The sequence below is a fragment of the Salvelinus sp. IW2-2015 genome, linkage group LG14, assembly GCF_002910315.2.
Source record: "Salvelinus sp. IW2-2015 linkage group LG14, ASM291031v2, whole genome shotgun sequence".
NCBI classification, from domain to species: Eukaryota; Metazoa; Chordata; class Actinopteri; order Salmoniformes; family Salmonidae; genus Salvelinus; species Salvelinus sp. IW2-2015.
The window spans coordinates 18397603-18413979 of NC_036854.1; the positions used below are offsets into that span (position 1 = coordinate 18397603).

A 16377-nucleotide genomic window follows, 5' to 3' on the forward strand; every position below is an offset into this window, starting at 1 on the left:
TCTACAACAGAAAAACTGAGGGGGAAAGTCAAATTTCACTAGAAGAGACCTGCCTTGCTGTCTATCTATGTCATTCAGATAGAAAATGATGACCTTACACAAAACAAAGATAATCATTTCCTCTATTTCAGGATTGAATGAGCCTCTATTCTCAATCGCAACATCCATCCAATCACAAGGATGCAAGAGAGAACACATTCCGGTGAATGTTAAGGCTCATTGGAGCCCATGATGGAATAGATCCTGAAGAAGCCTGTTGCTAGGATACAGCCCGCATGCCTTCCCATAGCAAAGATGTTGATGCGCTGCCGAGCAGAGGCCATGTTTTTACAATCAACTGTCTCATCGCATCATCTGTCTCATTGCCACAATGCAACAAGCCATATCCTCAATGGCTTTTCTTCTTAACAACTATAGCTGTAAGGACAGCCTATCCAAAACAAGAGAGAACCACTGCCTCTACTCTTGTTCAAGCCTAGAACATATGCAAAGTCACGATCTCCACCCATCAAAAACCTATCTGACATCAAAATAGTGTCATGGGCAAATAGGAAATTCACTTTGCCAGTTGGAATTCAGACACTTTATCAACCGCAAATAGATCAATAAGATGTACATCTGGAGAAAACCAGAGGAACACAATACCCCAGCTGTCACCAAACACACACACACACACGCACACGCACACACACACACACAGCGGAGGGGAGGACGTCTCATAATAATGGCTGGAATGGAGTGAAATGGAAGGGCATCAAACACATGGAAACCACGTTTGATACCATTCAATTTATTCCATTCCAGAGATTACTATGAGCCCGTCCTCCCCAATTAAGGGGCCACCAGCCACCTGTGACACGCACATCCCTTCTCTCTAGTCTCTGCCACACCGCGATCAACAGAAAAAGGTCACTGTTTTACYTCAGTGGCTGATAGCACATTCCACAGTTCTTCCCTTTTCCTGTTTTCACTACTGACCATTTCCCCAGGTCTCACTCCAGAGACCCAGCCCCTGGCCACAGACTGTTATCAGATCCAGCTTGGCCCTACACCCCACAGGCTGCTGTCACAGAAACATCAGTCCACATAACAGAATGCATCCCACTCCTAGTAATATATCCTGTGCAGTGTGAGCTTGTTCACTACTTCCCATAAATCTAAAAGCATTGGAGATCTGCTAGGCCTAAATTACTCAAATGTAAATGTACTGATTTGGTACAGTTTGGATAACAGGCTAGTCTATGTCCCAAACGGCACCATATTCCCTACATAGTGCACTACCTGGTTAAAAGAAGTGTGCATATATATAGTAAGTAATTTACAACATTAACAATGTCTACACTGTATTTCTGATCAATTTGATGTTATTTTAATGGACAAAAAAATGCTTTTCTTTCAAAAACAAGGACATTTCTAAATGACCCCAAACTATTGAACGGTAGTTTGTGTGTGTGTGTGTGTGTGTGTGTGTATATATAAGCGAATAGGGTACCATTTGAAAATGCACACCGAGCCAGTGCTCTTAACCCATTATCCCCCATTGGCCTTGTGCAACACATCTGCTCTTGGCATGTCATCGCCATCGGTATTAACTGGGGAGAACAACTGCCCTCTCTCATTGAAGCCACGGAAGTCCAAGGCCTACTGCGGTACACCAGTAGTGCAGGCATTATTATGCAGAAAACAGGATCCCCATTATAGTGAATTTTAAAAAATGCAATCTTCGTGGTCAATCTTCACGTAAAAAATTTAATAAATTCAAAGACAATTATGGTACCAATAATTGCTTCTAATACACCAGATGTATGTCCTTGAATTGATTATCAACTTGAGTTAGTCAATGAGAGGATGCAGCACTGAGTTAGCCTGCAACGTCACTTCCTGGAGTGGCAGTAGCTCAAACTGCGCATGTTATATCTTTACCGACTTCTTTTGGCTTCAACGCGCTATTGAGTCTTCAAACAGGAATGACTTGCGTCATGTGATCGATGGCTTTGTCCATTGGGTATTACCGAGCAGCAAGAAGTTGCTCTCAGATGATTAAATCTCCCATGAACACTAAGTGCTCTCTCAGTGCAATGCATTAGACACACAATTATTTATCTCAAGAGTCCCCATCCTAAACCATTACTCCATAGATAGACAGTCATACACTTAGGTAGAGTAATAGAGGTTTGATCAGGAGAGAACTCATAACGACTACTGCCGTTTCCAGAGATGAGGTAGACCTCCCATGATCTACAGCGGAAGAATAATGTATTGTCCATTTTCTTTTCAGATTACACGTTCGCAAAGATGAGTTACATGCCGAGAAAGATGCGTGATGCAATAATGCACACCTGACATAATCATAGTGGACATGAAGAATAATACCAATTAATCTATTTAACTACCGTACTTCACATCAAACCCTCTATCATTCCTATTACACTAAGTCTGCTTCTGCATCCCAAATGGCACCCTTTTACCTATATAGTGCACTACTTTTGGCCAGTGGCGCAAAGGGTGTGAAACAGGGAGTGGATAAGGCTCTGACTGAGATCCACCCAGGTCATGAGGTGGCAGTGACATAGGTTGCTTCCCAACTGGCACAATTCCCTATTTACTGCAATAGTTTTGCCCAGAGCCTATAGGGAGTAAAGTACCATTTGGGACACAACCACAGAGAATGAATCATAGAATGAGTCACTCCTGAGGGACAGCGGCCTCCTCATAAAGCCACTACCCAGGCCACACGGCCGTGGCCCCAGTGCCAGGAGGCAGCAGAGGGTAGTCGGGGTACCAATGTCATCAATCCTACTGCCATGAGCTACAGTCTGTCTTTGTTATTCTCTTTACCAATCCTGATGGTTATACTAGGGCAAGACTTTGACTTCACGCAACAGGGGTTTCATTTCCCAGCGGTTCAGTACGCTGACCCTGAGTGTGTCCCAAATTACACACTATTCCCTACGTAGTGCGCTACATAGTAAACAGGGTGCCATTTGGGACGCAACCTGGTCCTGCTGACCCTGTTCAAGGGCAGAACTCACCATTCTGAGAAGCATATTAAATGAGGAATCCATATATCACTCTTTTCTAGATGAATCATCAGTAACATCTCCCTTTCCCACACAACACATTGCTTCACAGATACAGAAGTTGAATAATCCCGTCCCGGAATGATCTAACTACAGGAACTGGGGAAATTCCCATCATGTTCCAGTATGCTCCGCCCTCCTCCGGGAAGACATCTCTGACTGTGTCCTTCACCCAACAGTGTCATTTGGGACCTAGCCTCTGATACATAGAGGGAAGGAAGTGCTTTGTAGGTGGAACAGCACAGTAGAGTGGCCCACTGGCAGCCAAGTACAATCAGTGAGCAGATTTTAAAACGCCCAAACGCCCATGTAAATAGGCCTGCTAGCACACAGAACATGATGTCACACACAGAGCACAGGCAAGGAAAAATCCTGAAAATGATCAAACTAAAGAACTGATTTGTAAAAACTTGTGCTCCTCAGATGATGTTGATTATTCAAATTTAGCATTATCGTAGTCATATACTGATTGATTATAAGCAAGTGCGCCAGGTTTTGAACCCCTTTTTGAAAGAGGATCCTGTGCAGTGTTATAAATCCTAACCACCGTACATGCTATTCAATCATTTCATCCACACTGCTCTCGCACCTCAACGGGTGTCTGCGTAACCAGGCACTAAAATAGACCTTGGTTCTATTTGAGACGCTTGGCGTGCTGCAAGTCCCACCTCTCCCAGCTACTCATTGGTTTTCAAGAGCAGGCAAATCCACGTGGGTATTTGAAATATGAATGAGGAGAGATTAATCATAGATTTAAGGGGAAACTTCGTTTTTTTGTTTTTATCTGTGGATTAACACTAGAAGCGTCATATGAAGAGTCATATGATTTTAACATTTTAATTAGCCTACAATGCAATTTTCAAAGTCATGTACCACTGTCCTTGACTTTTCCTATACAAGTATATTCAAAACACTGTCGTTATTCAAATGTCGATGTGTATTGGCAGTTTTAGGAGGACATGTCATTTTTGCCCCGCCGTTCCTTCACCAAACAGTTGGCTGCCATCTGACAACGGCCAATATTTTTTGTAGAATATTACAGCCGATATTATTCTACACGTGAGGACTTGCGGAAGTATAGCCATTGGCTACTAAGCGGCAGACTAGTAACATAACACGTAGAAAAATGCAATTCTGTTCTTTTGAAATTTAATTGATTTGTTTTTTATGTTTCTTACGACCTGTCTTAACAAAATAAGGAATTTATTTGATGGTGTATAACACTTGAATTGTGGTGTTTTGTGTTTTTTTGGTTATTAGATATAGCCATCAGTAACAAACTAATGAAAATGCTTTTTTTCTAATTCTAATGTTACTTAAGAGCTTAATAAACAAAACCAAAGGAATATTTTTGAAATAGCATAGAGTGCATTTGGAAAGTATTCAGACCCTTGACTTTTTCCACATTTTCTTACGTTACAGCCTGATTCAAAAATGGATGAAAATCATCAATCAACACACCATAATGACAAAGCAAAAACAGGTTCAGACATTTTCGCAAATTTACTCAAAATAAACTGAAATCCTTATTTACATAAGTATTCAGACTCTTTGCTATGAGACTCAAAATTGAGCTCAGGTGCATCCTGTTTCCACTGATCATCCTTGAGATGGTATTACAACTTGGAGTCAACCCATGGTAAATTCAAATGATTGGACATGATTTGGAAAAGCACAGATCTGTCTATATAAGGTCCCACAGTTGACACTGCATGTCTGAGCAAAACCAAGCCATGAGGTCGAAAGGAATTGTCCATAGAGCTCCGAGACAGGATCGTGTCGAGGCACAGATCTGGGGAAGGTTACCAAAAAAATTCTCCAGCATTGAAGGTCACCAAGAACACAGCGGCCACCATCATTCTTAAATGGAAGAAGTTTGGAACCACCAAGACTCTTCCTAGAGCTGGCCGCCCAGCCAAACTGAGCAATCGGGGGAGAAGGTCCTCAGTCAGGGAGGGGACCAAGAACCCGGTAGTCACTCTGACAGAGCTCTAGAGTTCCTCTGTGGAGATGGAAGAACCTACTAGAAGGACAACCATCTCTGCATCAGTCCAACTATCAGGCCTTTATGGTAGAGTGGCCAGACGGAAAGCCACTCCTCAGTAAAAGGCACATGACAGACCACTTGGAGTTTACCAAAAGGCACCTAAAGGACTCTCAGACCATGAGAGAGACCAAGAGTCTCTGGTCTGATGAAACCAACATTGAACTCTTTAGCCTGAATGCCAGGAGTCACGTCTGGAGGAAACCTGGCACCATCCCTACAGTGAAGTATGGTGGTGGCAGCATCATGTTTGATGTTTTTCAGCAGCAGGGACTGAAAGACTAGTCCGGATCGAGGGAAAGATTAACGGAGCAAAGTACAGAGAAACCCCTGATGAAAATTTGCTCCATGACCTCAGAATGGGGAGAAGGTTCACCTTCCAACAGGATAACGAACCTAAGCACACAGCCAAGACAATGCAGGAGTGGCTTCAGGACAAGTCTCTATAATTTTTTATTTATTTTATTTAACTAGGCAAGTCAGTTAAGAACAAATTAGTATTTACAATGGACGGCCTACCAAAAGGCCTCCCGCAGGGACAAGTGCTGGGATTAAAAATAAAAATAGGACAAAACACACATTACGACAAGAGACAACACGACATAAAGAGAGACCTAAGACAACATAGCTACACATCAACACATGACAACACAGCGTGTTAGCGACACAACATGACATGGTAGCAGCACAAAACATGATAAACATTATTGAGATAAAGCTGTCCCGTTTGACTGTTTGTTGCACCTCGGTCCAGTTGCTAGCTGCAGTGAACTGAAAAGAGGAGCGACCCAGGGATGTGTGCGCTTTGGGGACCTTTAACAGAGTGTGACTGGCAGAACGGGTGTTGTATGTGGAGGATGAGGGCTGCATTAGATATATCAGATAGGGGGAGTGAGGCCTAAGAGGGTTTTATAAATAAGCATCAATCAGTGGTTCTTGCGACAGGTATACTGAGATGACAGAGTATAGAGTGCAGTGATGTGTCCTACAAGGAGCATTGGTGGCAAATCTGATGGCTGAATGGTAAAGAACATCTAGCCGCTCGAGAGCACCCTTACCTGCCGATCTATAAATTACGTCTCCGTAATCTAGCATGGGTAGGATGGTCATCTGAATCAGGGTTAGTTTGGCAGCTGGGGTGAAAGAGGAGCGATTACGATAGAGGAAACCAAGTCTAGATTTAACTTTAGCCTGCAGCTTTGGTATGTGCTGAGAGAAGAACAGTGTACCGTCTAGCCATACTGCCAAGTACTTGTATGAGGTGACTACCTCAAGCTCTAAACCCTCAGAGGTAGTAATCACAGCTGTGGGGAGAGGGGCATTATTCTTACCAAACCACATGACCTTTGTTTTGGCGGTGTTCAGATCAAGGTTAAGGGTAGAGAAAGCTTGTTGGACACTAAGAAAGCTTTGTTGTAGAGCATTTAACACAAAATATGGGGAGGGTCCAGCTGAGTATAAGACTGTATCATCTGCATATAAACGGATGAGAGAGCTTCATACTGCCTGAGCTATGTTGTTGAAGTAAATTGAGAAGAGTGTGGGGCCTAGAATTGAGCCTTGGGGTACACCCTTGATGACAGGCAGTTGCTGAGACAGCAGATTTTCTGACTTTATACACTGCACTCTTTGAGAGAGGTAGTTAGCAAACCAGGCCAAAGACCCCTCAGACACCAATACTCCTTAGCCGGCCAACAAGAATGGAATAGTCTACCGTATCAATAGCTTTGGCCAAGTCAATAAAAATAGCAGCACAACATTGCTTAGAATCAAGGGAAATGGTGACATCATTGAGGACCTTTAAGGTTGCAGTGACACATCCATAACCTGAGCGGAAACCAGATTGCATACCAGAGAGAATACTATGGACATCAAGAAAGCCAGTCAGTTGATTATTGACAAGTTTTTCCAACACTTAAACAGGGCAAAAATAAAAATAGGTCTATAACAGTTAGGATCAGCTTGATCTCCCCCTTTAAATAAAGGACGAACCGTGGCTGCCTTCCAAGCAATGGGACCTGCCCCAGAAAGGAGAGACAGGTTAAAAAGGCCAAAGATAGGCTTGGCGATGATAGTGGCAGCAACCTTAAAGAAGAAAGGGTCTAAACCATCTGACCCAGATGTTTTTTTGGGGTCAGGTTTCAGGAGCTCCTTTAGAGCCTCGGACTCGGTGACTGCCTGCAGGGAGAAACTTTGTAGTCGCATTAGAAGGGGTGGGAGATGAGGAAATGTTGGACGGGCAAGAAGGCATGGCTGAGTCAAATAGGAATCCTGACTTAATGAAGTGGTGATTAATGAGCTCAGCCATGTGCTTCTTGTCAGTAACAACCACATCATCAACATTAAGGGACATGGGCATCTGTGAGGAGGAGGGTTTATTCTCCAGGTCTTTAACCATTTTCCAGAACTTCTTAGGGTTAGCCCCACAGAAAGAACTGCTCCTTAAAGTAACTAACTTTGGCCTTCCGGATAGCCTGAGTGCACTTATTTCTCATTTGCCTGAACGATAGCCAGTCAGCCTGAGTATGCGTAACCGAGCCTTTCGCCAAATGCAATTCTTAAGGTGGAGTAACTTTGCAAGATAACGGTCGAACCAGGGGCTGAACCTGTTTTAATTCTAATTTTCTTTATGGGAGCGTGTTCGTTAACAATACCACTGAAAATATCAAAAAAGAGGTCCAAGCGTCTTTGACAGTGGGAATCAAGCTGATTCTATACCATTTTACAGAGGCCAGTTCATGAAGGAAGGCTTGCTCATTAACGTTTTTTAGCAAGCGTCTATGACAAATCAGGACAGGTCATTTCACGGAGCAGCCATTACGAACACAGGCTGTAAAACAGTGATCACTAAGGTCACTACAGAAAACACCAGACTGATACCTATCAGGATTATTTGTGAGGATAATATCGAGGAGAGTAGCCTTTTCTGGGTGTTTGGAGTCAAACCTTGTGAGATTGGTAATAATCTGAGAAAGATTTATGGAATCCCATTGCTTTAAGATTTGGTCAGGTGGTTTAAGCATGTCCCAGTTTAGGTCACCTAGCAGGACAAATTCAGACTTAGTGTAAGGGGCCAGGAGAGAGTTTAGGGCAGGTAGGGTACAGGCCGGTGCTGATGGAGGACGATAGCACCCAGCAAACAGTCAACAAAGAGCTATTTGAAAGTTTAATGCTTAAAACCAGCAAATCACATTGTTTGGGGACAGACTTGGTGGAGACAACCGAGCACTGAAGGTGATCGATCCTGGGTAAAGATTGCCACTCCCCCACCTTTGGAAGATCCGTCTTGCCGAAAAAGATTACAACCAGAAAGCACTGTATATGAAATGTATTTATTAGACTGTTAGAATACATTGGCTCAGAAATGGATTGCTCGATGCCCAGCTTTTCTAGAGTTAATAGTCGGAGAAACACACAATTTTGTATGTTTTCGGGGCAAAAATTCTACAAAGATCGAGCAACAAAGAAAATTTTAAAAAGGACCATATGCATTTCAAGTAAAATCACAACCCAATGTTCATCTGCCAGGAAAAATGAAAAAGAAAATCTTAGCCACAGGGGTAGATTGCCTGGACGTGGGCAGACTGCCTGTAAGATTGATATATATATATATATATATATATACTGAACAATAATATAAAAAACGCAACAATTAATGATTTTAGATTTTAGAGTTACAGTTCATATAAGGAAATCAATCAATTGAAATAAATTCATTAGGCCCTAATCTATGGATTTCACATGACTGGGCAGGGGCGCTGCCATGGGTGGGAGTCACAAAAGGACTTTATTACAGACAAAAATACTCCTCAGTTTCATCAGCTGTCTGGGTGGCTGGTCTCAGACAATTCCACAGGTGGAGAATCCCCTGGGCTTGCAGGGTTACATGTGGTCTGCAGTTGTGAAGCCAGATGAACGTACTGCCAAATTCTCTAAAACAACGTTGGTATGGTAGAGAAATTAACATTCAATTCTCGGCAACAGCTCTGATGGACACTCCTGCAGTCAGCATGTCAATTGCACACTCCCTCAAAACTTGAAACATCTGTGGCATTGTGTTGTGTGACAAAACTGCACATTTTAGTGGCCTTTTATTGTCCCTAGCACAAGGTGCACCTGTGTAATTATCATGCTGTTTAATCAGCTTCTTATTTAATCAGTTTCTTGTCAAGTGGATAGATTATCTTGGCAAAGGAGAAATGCTCACTAACAGGGATGTAAACAAATTTGTGAGCAAAATTTGAGAGAAATATGTTTTTGTGCACATGAAAGATTAATGGGATCTTTTATTTCACCTCATGAAACCAGCACTTTACATGTTGAGTTTATATTTTTGTTCAGAATATTTTCCTCCCTCTAGGTCAGTGAAAATGCTGAGTAATATAGGGTCAATGGCTGTCTCTAAACCACTTGCTACATCAGAGATTCTCAACCCCAAGAGGTTTGTTAAATTAATTAGCTCCTCAACATAAAAGGAATTATTCTCAATGCAGAAGCATGCTGTTCTACACCGTCATGGTTTCACTTTCAGTTGAATTTATCAGAAAAAGGAACATAAAAATTACAGCGTAAATGGGAGATTCCCAGTCGCTCTCCAGAGAGCACTCTGAGGCCTCAGAAAGTGTCCCATAAGCAGTCCTTTATAGATAACATCGAAAATTGCACCCTATCCCCACAGCGCACTACCCAGGCCAAAAGTAGTGCACCAAATAGGGAATAAGGTGCAATTTGGGACGCATACATATATATCATATCCTGGGATATTTCGAAATACAGTCAGTATGATTTTCCAATACCGTTTTTTTTATACATTTGAATATTAGTACTTTTTAAATAAATACCTGCAGTCAACTTGTGCACTAGGTAATAGATAAAGCAGATCACGTTCACCATTTGGCCTTTTAGATCATTTTTCCATTATGATGTTTACCAGTACTACTTGTACTGTACCAGTTTCTCAAAACAGCTGTTTGAGCCTGTCATGTGTGTTTGTTTACAAAGAACCACAACGAGCAAAGCAGAGCCCTATACTATGTACGTGGTTTGAGGACTTTGCGATGTATCTTTGGTCAACTCTGAGTTTAACTCGGGATAACCGGTACCACAAAAGTGGCTCTCCTTTTAGCCAGGTACATTTCTATGGCAACGAATCCTTCAGAACTAACCTGCTCCCAGACAGGCTAACTCAGGGATTACTCCATTTCTCCTGAATGATGTGTCAGAGCCGCAAATTGAGGACCAATGAAATCAGATTCCCTCCCTCTCGCAAAGATTGCTTTATCATCCCGTTCATTTGAGGAAGACGACTGGTTAAATATTTTAATATTTTATTAATTAATAATTAATAATTAATATTTTTTTGTTTTGAAAAAAAAGTTCATACCTATTAAATTAGTAATGGCAGAATGCATTTGAAACTTCACACAGTAAAACTTTTGTATGACTTAATTTTAATTGATAAGAAAGGGAAAATAGGTAAGTAATAAAATAAAGACGGCACTATATACACCCCTTCGGAGATTCATGAGGTGAGTCACTCCTGCAGCGCAACTTAAAGCTGCAATATGTAACTTGTTGGGAGACCCGACCAAATACACATAGAAAAGTGAGTTATAGATACATCATGGTCATTGAAAGCAAGTCTAAGAAGCGGTAGATCTGTTCTATGTGCACTATTTCTATGCTTCCCATTCTTAAGTTTCGTTTTTGTGTCTTTTACTTTCGGTTTTGTACACCAGCTTCTTGGAAACAGCAGTTGAGACAATCCCCACCTGGATTAACATCCATTCCCTGCTGTCTACAATTTTTTTGTGCATGCTGCAAGCTACGTTTTGAGATACTTGCATAACTTTATGAGCTGTGTTGTAGTTAATGTTTGCATGCGCTAATTAGCATTTACCTAGCATCCGCTGTGGGAATTCCTTATCACCTGTTAGCATTTTGCTAACTGACGTTTTGGGGTCTATTTTAATTTGAAGATATGGAAATTCGGATACCACCCAACCCTTTTCCAGAGGCCTACATCCATGGTTCCGTCCCCAATTGCACCCTATTCCCTAGTGCACTTTGTCATTCCACCAATTCGGTGTCTTTGATATGTGTAACTTGGTTGAAAAAAACATTTGATTTCACCTAATTTTAACATCCTGTCAACGCAATAAAAAAAACATGTTTTCCCATCTCAAAAATTACTATAGTAAGTGCCAAATAAAGTAAAAGGGTTGACCGTAACAGGGTTGAAGATTTCATCTTAAAATCAGCCATAAATTCCCTTGCGACAGAGGAAATGGAAGCTTGCTGTGTGCAACAGGGAGGGGCAATTGAGTGTCATAAAATGAAATTGTTGAAACAAGCTTTAGAGAGTTCACGTAACAGGGTTGACCTTAAAATGAGGGACAGGGTTTTTTTCACATTAAATAAATAATCTTCAGAAATGACTTTGTCAAAGCAACAAAATAACTAGGACTTCACAATGATGGTGAACTTCAAGAAATGTTGGAGGTTAAGTGGGTTAAAATATTCCTGGAAGTCACAGAGGGTGCTGGGAGTGAAATGTCAAAAGTCTTCATTTTCATATTTAAAACAAATCTGATTTATTGAATTCTCCACGTTTCCTATATTAAAAAAGGGCACTTCATTGGATATAACAGGCTTTTAAAAATTCAATATTGGTTAAACATTTCTACTTAAAATATCAAAAAGGCACTCATTTGGGCCCTGGTCAAAAGTAGAGTAAAGAGGGAATAGGGTGCCATTTGATCCAATCTGCTCCTATCCCTGAAGAGATAGGAACACCCAGTCCCATGGTCACGTAACCTCAGCCAGCATAAGGCAACATAAGGAACAAATTAGCCAACTGGGGTATTCACTCACCAAACTCATAGGTACACAACACAATATGAATCCCTGTCGGTTTTATGAGAGGGAAATCGGGGTTGAGTGGAGTTATTAAAATGAGCAGTCAGCATTATTAGCTCAATGTTCCGACTTGAGTTGGTTACATTCCCGTGGTTATGTAAAGGTCACACACGGACTGCATTCTCTTCTTTATTTAGTGCACTACTTTTGACCAATGGCCCATAGGGAATAAGGCTCTGGTCAAAGTTGTGCACTATGCAGGGAATAGGTTGCCATTTGGGTTTCAGTCACTGTGCCAGATAGCCTTCCTCTACTCCCTGAGCACATTCCTTCTCCCTGCGCTACCAGGGTGTTGGACAGCAAACTCAGGCAAAAACCTTTTGGGGAACACCACCATTTATGGCTTGGCACAAAAGATTCTCTCATGCGCACACACACACACACACACACAGCTAATGCAATAAGCTTGAGCTCCTCCGCTTGCTAAAATATTCACTGCAGTAGGTCGACAGCAGTGCTTGTGACGCATCTCACACTCAGGATGTGTCAATTGCGCTGCATGTGTGAAAGTACCGGTAACCAAGTTTGCTTCTATACCACCACAGTCAAGGGTGTAAATGGAACTTGGCCATAGGGAAGACACTTCCATTGAAACAGCAGAACCATTAACCCACAGCTCTGGAACCATATAAAGCATCTTAGAGTGCTGATCTAGAGTCAGTTTAGCTTTTTAGACCACAATGAAAAAGTGAACTCTGGCTGAGTATTTGGGAGTCTCGGAGACTCATATCAGAGTCATGAGCAGAGCATGACCGCATCCCTAAACGGCACCCTATTCCCTATGTAGGGCCCTGGTCAAAAGTAGTACACTAGTACATAGGGAATAGACTGCCATTTGGGACTCAGACCGTTTCTTCTGGAATGCCCAAGTGTTATTACTACTGCCCCGGGCCAGGGTTTGCAGTAAGAGCTAGGAAGCCTATAACTTATAGCTTCAGATAGGGATTTGTCCAGGGGGAAAAGGGTAACACTAAATCAGCTTACTATGTCCGTGTTGCTGGGTATGGCCAAGCAGAAACCAAACTGTGGTCGTGTTCCAAATGGCATGCTATTAAGTGGCAATAGAGCTCTGGTCAAAAGTAGTGCACTATAAAGGGAATAGGGTGCCAGTTGGGACACAGGCTGTCTCTTTTCATAGGAGGAGTCTGAAGTAAAGCTGGCTTAGACCAGCTCTAGACCACAGGCAGATCCCTGGAGCCGCTCCTTTTTTGGTTTCTAGCAAGCTGTTTCCACAGTAACATCACTTGAGCATGTCATTAAAACGCCACACCGTAACTAGGGAAACATAAGAAATGTTAGTCTGCCACCGTCTCTGATGGATTGCACCGCAGCCCCTATGACTGACTCAATTACTCTTACATTGCTGTGGGATTTCTCAGGTGAATATCATCTTGAAGTCAGAGAGAGTGAGAGAATTTTAGTCACAATATGGATATATGATACACTTGTTATTTTCAAGGTGACAGGAAGAAAAAAAGAATTTGGGTCTCTACAATCTCTGTTGTAGGCCAAATAACTGGGATATCACTGGCGGTGATAGGGCGGTGCACAATTGGCCCAGCATCGTCCGGGTTAGGGGAGGGTTTGGCCGTGGTGGTCCGTCATTGTAAAATAAGAATTTGTTCTTAACTGACTTGCCTAGTTAAATAAAGGTTAATCCTATCCCTACAGCAATGAAGCAAGGCACACGTGACAATTTTCCTGAACTGGGGGGCCAAAAGAGTAATAATCCCTATCCATCTACAAGGCCTACTACAAGACAACAGTGGGCAAACTCACTCGCTACCTACCCTGATAGTAATGTGTTGTATGTACTGTATCAGTGTTGGCTACTGGGGAGAATGCAGTAAATTGACAATGAAATAATCTTCTAACAGCAAACATCTACAGCTAATACAGTACAGGAAAATCACTTTCTGATGACAAAAGTCCAATAGTCAGAGGGAGCTCTCTAAACATTGAGGAATGGTGAAATGACCCAGTACACACAGTCAACAGACCTCAGTCTAGGGCCTATAGGCCGTAGATGGCATCTTTGCATTCTGTAGGCAGTGGTAAGCCACAGATCTGTAGGCTGTAACTACAGCCCAGTGTCTACGGAAGAGTGAGTAATGTTACAGGATCCGTAGCAGACCCAGGGCTCATTTTACTGCCTGCCTAGAGAACAAGATCACTTAGTAGAGTAGTATTAAGAGACAACTGAAAAATCTGCCATCAGAGAGAGAAGGAAAAGAGACCATTAAATAATGTTGATCAGCAGAGATACATTTATAACTTGATGGTATTCTGGAAGACAGAGGCGGTCACAATTGGTTTTAGGTACAAAGAGGCCAATGATAAGCGTTATAGAAAGATCATTCTATATAAATGCCACACCTCTGAGGGAGTATGAAGCTACAGTTTGTAAGGTAGGCCATCAGTATGTAGAGCCAAAGCTGTACCACAGAGATCAATGGACATACTCAGTGAATACTCATTAGAATAGCCTCCATGAAGTCACCAAACAAGCACACCGCATACCTCTCCACATGGAGGAGTTAAGTGGAACAGACAGTTGTGCAGATGACCCACTGTTGTGTTCACGTTTCCTTCATAAATACTATAGGAGCATTTACTGGCAACTAGTGTCTCTTGTAGAAAGCAGAAGTACAACAGTACATCCTCTTGGATTGTGCCCAACTGGTATCCTATTCCCTTTATAAGGCATTACTTTTGACCAGGGCTCATAAGGTGTGAAAAAAGGAACGAGGTGTGTTGATTGTAAACAAAGAGGCCAGGCAGTACTAGGCAATATACTATAACCACCTAGATCTTTAAGTGACAGACAGGTTTTAAAGTGGCAAGCAGGCCAGGAGTGGGGAGAACATTTCTTCATTCTCACAGATTTATGACAAAGAGGCAATCAGAGGGAACAGCTGATGCTTGGCCAATGACAGGCAGGATTCCAATCCCAGAGATGTGTCGTGTGTCCCAAATGGCACCCTATTCCGTATATAGGGCCTATAGGGCTCTGGCCAAAAGTAGTGCACTACATAGGGAATAGGGTGCCATTTGGGACTGATTCGTGATGTGACCATCCTTTACCTAGATCATTACAGCACATAACTCAAGGTTTAGTGCTCCCGAGTGGCGCAGCGGTCTAAGGCACTGCATCTCAGTGCAAGAGCCGTCACTACAGTCCCTGGTTCAAATCCAGAAGGTATCACATCCGGCCATAATTGGGAGTCCCATAGGGCGACGCACAATTGGCCCAGTGTCGTCTGGGTTTGGCCGGGGTAGGCCGTCATTGTAAATAAGAATTTGTTCTTAACTGACTTGCCTAGTTAAAGAAAGGTTAAATAAAAATTATATAAAAAGGTTGTAGCTGGGGATTCATACATTGGCTATATGGATGAGCCGCATGGCCTCAAACTTGGTTGGTTATGAATGTGAAAGAGATGTGTGGCATATTCTGAGAGATTTTTCCACTTATCTTTTTTCAGATGCAAATGTTGTGTAGATCGTAAGAGTGGGTGCACATTTAAAAACTTGCATGGGACGGGCTTCACAAGCTGCTGTGGTCTGAGTAGGCTATGAGGGGATTTGATTATCTGGACAGGGTTACCCCGGTGGGAGAAGTTTGTACCGGGTAAAAAGTGATTGAATTCGTTTTGGAACCGGGCTGCCTCCCGGTGTGAGCCCGGTGCCCCGTTCAAAGCCTGCGGCGATGTCGGCTCAAAACAAAAGTGACGTAGCCTAGGCTAGATTAAGCACGTGGAGTAGGATTCTGTGTTCACATGCAAAAGTCATTGCTTTTGATAACAATGATTTGTCTGCATTCCCAATGAAAACTAGTTTGAAAATTCTACCATTTATTTTATAGAAAAGGGATGTACGTTTCTAGACGATGCACCATGCTGCCTTGTTGACAACATGACCGAGCTGCACTGATTACGGTTAGATTTGAAAAGGGCGCTCCTTCCTCACCGCTTTTGCCCATTTATGTCACGGGCCATAGACCAGTGCACTGCGGCTCAGGTTAATAGAACTTACTCTGTTACCTGAGTGTTCACTGTAGTCTAATGACAAGGGAGACTATTTAATTTACATATAGGTAATCAGAATGGGCATAGCCTAAACCTATGTGAAAACCATTGCAATGAATATATTCCCTAATTTTGGTAATAACTGAAGGTATGATAAATACAGATTTATTTGGCACTGGCAGCAATACACATAGCCTATTCTACAGCACTGATTAGGCTACTGAAAATGTGTAATTTATTTTGTGCATAAAATAAAACTGGCTACATTGACTGAGTTTAGACAGGCAGCCACATTCTGACATCCCCCCCC

General features: G+C 42.3%; 1 protein-coding gene across 1 annotated transcript in view; it reads right to left on the bottom strand.

Moving 5' to 3' along the window:
• mboat2b (membrane bound O-acyltransferase domain containing 2b) overlaps positions 1 to 16377 on the bottom strand; it is a 71205-nt gene that overhangs the window by 53931 nt on the left and 897 nt on the right. The window lies entirely within an intron of this gene.